Raw genomic sequence first — 6,722 nt, 5'->3', positions numbered from 1 at the left:
TGACCTGGAAGAAACAGACACAGCTTCAGCACAGATCTAACGCACGATTATATTATTCAATATATTTACTAAACATCTAGCCTACGGTATTATACATTAGAATGTACTGACAATATACTACATAATTATATTTTTGTATATGAATATGCTGTATAATAAATGCACAGTATACTGAATATCTTTTAAAAAGTACATAATGATATACTAAGAATACAAGCGTGATAGCGTACTTGCCCAATACGCCATCGTAAGTGCATAAAGAAACCAGCCCCTGGTCCTGGAGAACCCCTGTTAGTGTCTGCTGGTTTTTGTTCCAACTGAGCTCTCAATTACTTAATTGAACCCTAAATTTAACTAATAATTTGCCTAATCAGAGTTTTTTCTCCATTTTAAACAAAGCTTTCAAGTATATCAAATGAGGAGGATCTGAACGCACTCCCTGCGGTGTCCCTCCTGGTTTTTGTTTCAACTGTGCCCTAAATGACATAATTGAACAAATAATTAGTCCACTTAAGTAATTTAGGGCACAATTGGAACAAAACTCAGGAGGGACATCGGCCCTTCAGGACAAGGATTGGAGACCTCGGGCTCATACTCAAGCGTTTTTTTATTTTTCCCCAAAAGTTATATAAAGTTTATTTTTAATATGTTCTGCATGGAGCACAACTAGACCATTGGAACCCCTGCCTCCCTTCTCCCTCCCTCAAGCTGAAATAGAGGAGACTCACAGAAGCAGGTGATCAGCAGGAACCTCAGCATCTCAGAGTCCAGGTTGAGAGATTCTGCAGGACTGAAGGGTCACAATCCAGCTGAACTGCAGAGCTGCACATATACTCTGATTTCTCTCTTCCGGCTATGTCAAATTACAATTCTTGAAGTTCCCCTTTTTCTTTGAGTTTTGTCACTGTTATTTTTAAATGTGTTAGACTTTGCTGCTGAATGTCAGTGGGTTTACTTTGAAGAGAAATAGAGTGGGATACAGTGCCTAGAGAAAGTCTACACCCCCTTTCAAAATTTTCACCTTTTGTTGCCTTATAGCCTGGAATTAAAATGCATTAAAATAGTTTTTTTTCATTGATGTACACATCCTACCCCACAACTTCCAAGTGAAAAAATATTCTAGAAATTTGTAGAAAATTAATTAAAAATAAAAACTGAAATAGCTTGGTTGGATAAGTGTCCACCCCCTTGTAATAGCAATCCTAAATTAGCTCAGGTGTAACCAACTGCCTTCAAAATCACACACCAAGTTAAGTGGCCTCCACTGGTGTTAAATTTTAGCGATTCACATGATTTCAGGATAAATTCAGCAGTTCCTGTAGGTTCCTTCTACTGGGTAGTGCATTTCAAAGCAAAGACTCAACCATGAGCACCAAGGCGCTTTCAAAAGAACTCAGGGACAAAGTTGTTGAAAGGCACAGATCAGGGGATGGGTATAAAAAAATATCAAAGGCCTTGAATATCCCTTGGAGCATGGTCAAAACGATTATTAAGAAGTGGAAAGTGTAAGGCACCACCAAGACTCTGCCTAGATCAGGCCATCCCTCCAAACTGGAGACTGATCGGAGAGGCTACCAAGAGGTCAATGGCAACTTTGCAAGAGCTACAGACCTTTATGGCCAAGACTGGTCAAAGTGTGCATGTGACAACAATATCCCAAGCACTGCACAAATCTGGCCTGTATTTTACTCAAGAAAGACCACCTTGAATTCAGTTTGAAGTATGCAAAAAAACACTCAGGAGATTATGTAGCCATGTGGCAAAAAGCTTTGTGGTCTGACAAAACTAAAATGGAACTTTTTGGCCTAAATTCAAAGCGTTATGTTTGGCACAAACCCAACACAGCGCATCACCCAAAGAACACCATCCCTACTGTAAAGCATGGTGGTGGCAGCAGCATGTTATGGGGATGTTTCTCATCAGCAGGGACTGGGGCACTTGCCAGGATAGAAGGGAAAATGAATGGAGCAAAGTACAGAAATGTCCTTGAAGAAAACCTGCTGCCCTCTGCAAGAAAGTTGAAACTGGGACGGAAGTTCACCTTTCAGCATGACAACGACCCAAAGCACACAGCCAAAGATATACTGTAGTGGCTAAGGAACAAAAAGGTAAATGTCCTTGAGTGGCCCAGTCAGAGCCCTGACCTCAATCCAATCGAAAATTTGTGGCATTGCTGGAAGATGGCTGTCCATCAACGCTCCCCAAGGAACTTGACACAGCTTGAACAGTTTTGTAAAGAAGAATGGTCAAATATTGCCAAATCTAGGTGTGCAAAGTTGTAGAGACCTATCCCAACAGACTCACAGCTGTAATTGCTGCCAAAGGTGCTTCCACCAAGTATTAACTCAGGGGTGTGGAGACTTATCCAATTATGATCTTTCAGTTTTGTATTTTTAATATATAATCTTTTTCTCAATAAAAACATTTTTCCCCTTAACAGTGTGGAGTATGGTGTGTAGATAAGTGGAAAAAGTCTGAGGCACCGTCACAACAAAATTTGAAAAAAAGTTCAGGGGGGCGTAGACTTTCTATAGGCACTGTATATATACAGTGCTTTGCATAAGTATTCACCCCCCTTGGACTTTTCCACATTTTGTAGTGTTACAACCTGGAATTAAAATGGATTTAATTAGGATTTTTTGTCACTGATCTACACAAAATAGTCCATAATGTTGAAGTGGGGAAAAAAATCTACATATTTTTCAAAATTATTTACAAATAAAAAACTGAAAAGTCTTGATTGCATAAGTATTCACCCCCTTTGCTGTGACACCCCTAAATAAGCTCTGGTGCAACCAATTGCCTTCAGAAGTCACACAATTAGTTGAATGGAGTCCACCTGTGTGCAATTAAAGTGTCACATGATCTCAGATTAAATACACCTGTTTCTGGAAGGCCCCAGAGTTTGTTAGAGAGCATATCTAAACAAACAGCATCATGAAGATCAAGGAGCTATCAAAACAAGTCTGGGATAAAGTTCTGGAGAAGCACCAATCAGGGTTGGGTTATAAAAAAATATCCCAAACTTTGAACATCCCCTGGAGCACCGTTAAATCCATTATTAAAAAATGGAAAGAATATGACACAACCACGACTCTGCCTAGAGAAGGCCGTCCACCAAAACTCAGTGACCAGGTAAGGAGGACATTAGTCAGAGAAGCAACCAAGAGGCCAATGGTAACTCTGAAGGAGCTGGAGAGATCCACAGCTGAGATGGGAGAAACCGTCCATGGGACAACTATAACCCGGACGCTCCACAAAGCTGGGCTTTATGGAAGAGTGGCGAGAAAAAAGCCATTGCTGAAAAAACCCATATCAAATCCCGTTTGGATTTTGCCAAAAGGCATGTGGGAGACACAGCAAACGTGGAAAACAGTTCTCTGGTCTGATGAGACCAAAATTGAACTTTTTGGCCTTAGCACAAAACGCTATGTGTGGCGCAAAGCCAACACTGCTCATCACCCTGAGAACACCATCCCCACGGTGAAGCATGGTGGTGGAAGCATCATGTTATGGGGATGCTTTTCATCGGCAGGGACTTGGAAACTGGTCAGGACTGAGGGCAAGATGGATGGAGCCAAATACAGGGAAATTCTACAGGAAAACCTGTTTCAGTCTGCAAGAGACCTGGGGCTGGGGCGGAGGTTCACCTTCCAGTAGGACAATGACCCTAAACACACAGCCAAAGCTACACTGGAGTGGTTTAAAAACAAGAACCTGAATGTCTTAGAATGGCCCAGTCAAAGCCCAGACCTCAATCCGATTGAGAATCTGTGGCAAGACTTGAAAATTGCTGTTCATCAACGGTCCCCATCCAACTTGACAGAGCTTGAGCAATTTTGCCAAGAAGAATGGGCAAAAATTGCAGGATCCAGATGTGCAAAGCTGGTAGAGACTTACACAAAAAGACTCACAGCTGTAATTGCTGCCAAAGGTGCTTCTACCAAGTATTGACTCAGGGGGGTGAATACTTATGCAACCAACAAATGTCTTTTTTTTTGTTTAATTAACTTTTGTGTCACAATAAAAATATTTTGCACCTTCAAAGTATGTTGTGTAAATCAAATGGTAAAAATCCCAATTAAATCCATTTTAATTCCAGGTTGTAACACTACAAAATGTGGAAAAGTCCAAGGGGGGTGAATACTTATGCAAGGCACTGTATATATATATATATATATATATATATATATATATATATATATATATATATATATATATATTGTCTCAATCCTAAAATTCTAGGTGATGCAAAATTTTTGGCAATAGTTGTATATGTCAATGGGCTGTTGTTGGGCGGATGTCACATGTGACAACCTGCCCCAACCAGACATTACATAATAATTTCTTTCTTGCAGTCCTATGTCTTGTCCCACTGGTTTTGGTCTTACACCATAGATAGCTCATATCACTGCAAACAAAAGCCAGTCAACACAAACAGATTTTTCCATCTGTTGCATCTTCTTTAGCAGCCACAAATATCCCAGATAAAATAGATTAGATTACATTGCTTACTGATGGGAGTTTTAAGGATGATGTAAAACTCAGCACCTGTAAAACTCAACTCTCCCCTTCTGGACAATATAACCACTCTGCCTTTAATGCACTTTAACTTGCACTTATCTGCTCTCTATTTTACTGTATTTAATCCTGCACTGAACTCAATCTGTAGTAGTTTGTATTTCACTTGCACTCATATCCTAATGTAACTATCAGCAGTGTTACCCGCTCTTGATCTGCCCCGTACTGTCTTTTGTATTTGCTCTTATTAAGATTAAAGTCATTGTATTTTGTATCTTGCTCTTAATTGTACTATAATTCTTGAAATGTATTTTATTTTGTATACAACTGTAAGTCGCCCTGGGTAAGGGTGTCTGCTAATAAATAACTAATAATAATAATAATAATAATAATAATAATAATAATAATAATAATAATAATAATAACTGCACAGAAGATTCCCCAGTTAGATGATGAACTGATATCTCTTCAGCCAAGAAGTATGCACAGTCATTTAAACATTACCATGATGAAAAACAGTAATGTAGCGTGAGATTTGTACTAAAACTGCCATTCACTAAATTTAGCTTTCAGATTGTAATGAAAATATCTAAAATATATGACAATGTGCCTGCTGTGGTGTATTTAATATAGTAAATAGCAGAACAAACTCTGCAATTTAAACTTGAATTTACTGAAAAACAAACGGTAACATGTAATCACATGTTACATGCTGTCAGATCAGGAATTCACTAACACTGAGCATGGGAGCTGCAGCATGCTGTCAGATCAGGACTTCACTGACACTGAGCATGGGAGCTGCAGCATGCTGTCAGATCAGGACTTCACTGACACTGAGCATGGGAGCTGCAGCATGCTGTCAGATCAGGACTTCACTGACACTGAGCATGGGAGCTGCAGCATGCTGTCAGATCAGGACTTCACTGACACTGAGCATGGGAGCTGCAGCATGCTGTCAGATCAGTACTTCACTAACACTGCGCATGAGAGCTGTGTCTCTGTATGTGTATGTTGTTATGCTTGTGTGTCTATGTGCATGTACTGTACCTGCCTTTAAACAGGTGGCTATTTTATGCCAGGATTTGGACTCCTTCTATCATATCTCAGAACTCCAGTACAGTATGGCTAACCAGAACCTGCCCAACCAAAACACTAAACAACACTAACCGCACATCACATCCCAGTTTCATCACATCTGCTGCAGTCTCTTCATGGGTTTATCTGAAATATGTGAAAATCTCTTTGAACTTTGCTTATTCATTTTAGTGCACAGGGACAGAGAACCTAGGCCCCTAGAGGTGAAAGGCAGGAATAAGAAGCTAATGAATTAGCACACTGTCTGTCTGTCTGTCTGTGCCACCTAGCCCCCCTGATTGGAACCCAGTCCTCCAGAGAAAAGTGAAAGGCAGCAATGAGAGGTGAGTGAATTAGCCCATGGTAGGACTTTCACTAGGAGCACTAACAGTCCATGACTGAAAAAAAGAAACTAATCTGTGTTATCAAAATGTCTCAATTTTACATTCTAATAGGTGCTTTAATAGGAGCAACAGCAGGGAAAGGGCGCTCCACAGATATGCAAGTATATTATGCACGAGATTTTCTGTGTGGCAAAAATAAACTGATGGTTAACTTCACATGTGCAATGCAGGCCCTTCAAGTTGCGTTTGTGATAATTTATTTGAACTCCATCATTATCAAGAAATATGTCTTCCTTAAGTTTCTTTATTACTGTGCACTTTGTTTCAAATAGTTTGCAGTCACGTGCACAATCTGTTTCCTTGTCAATATGGCTTTATAAGAGGTTTGATTCTTCACAAAAATAATTAATCTTCTTCAAATAAAGTCAAACAAAAAATAGTTTATTCAGGAATCAAAATGCAAACATGAACAAAGCAAATCAAATGTGATCCATCAGTGATCTCACACACAGGCCTCAGCTGATGGTTTTCTGAGCTGCATCAGTGTAGATGTTTCTCAGCTGAGTTTTCATGGCATCAGAGATGTTGTTTTTTTTCAGAGCCGGCATTGGCACAGAGATGTTAGTTTCTGGGCTGGCATCAGTGTAGATGTTAGTGTGTGGAATGAGCTGCTCCCGGAAATTATATCGAACAGCACAGATATAGAACTATCTTACGTAATTTACATGAACAAATGTGGTCTTATTTCCCAAGCGTGATGCATGGTGTGAGACACAGCACATT

Source organism: Acipenser ruthenus, chromosome 53, assembly GCF_902713425.1.
Source record: "Acipenser ruthenus chromosome 53, fAciRut3.2 maternal haplotype, whole genome shotgun sequence".
Classification (NCBI taxonomy): domain Eukaryota; kingdom Metazoa; phylum Chordata; class Actinopteri; order Acipenseriformes; family Acipenseridae; genus Acipenser; species Acipenser ruthenus.
The sequence above is the reverse complement of the archived record's forward strand: the minus strand, read 5'-3'. Positions refer to the sequence as shown.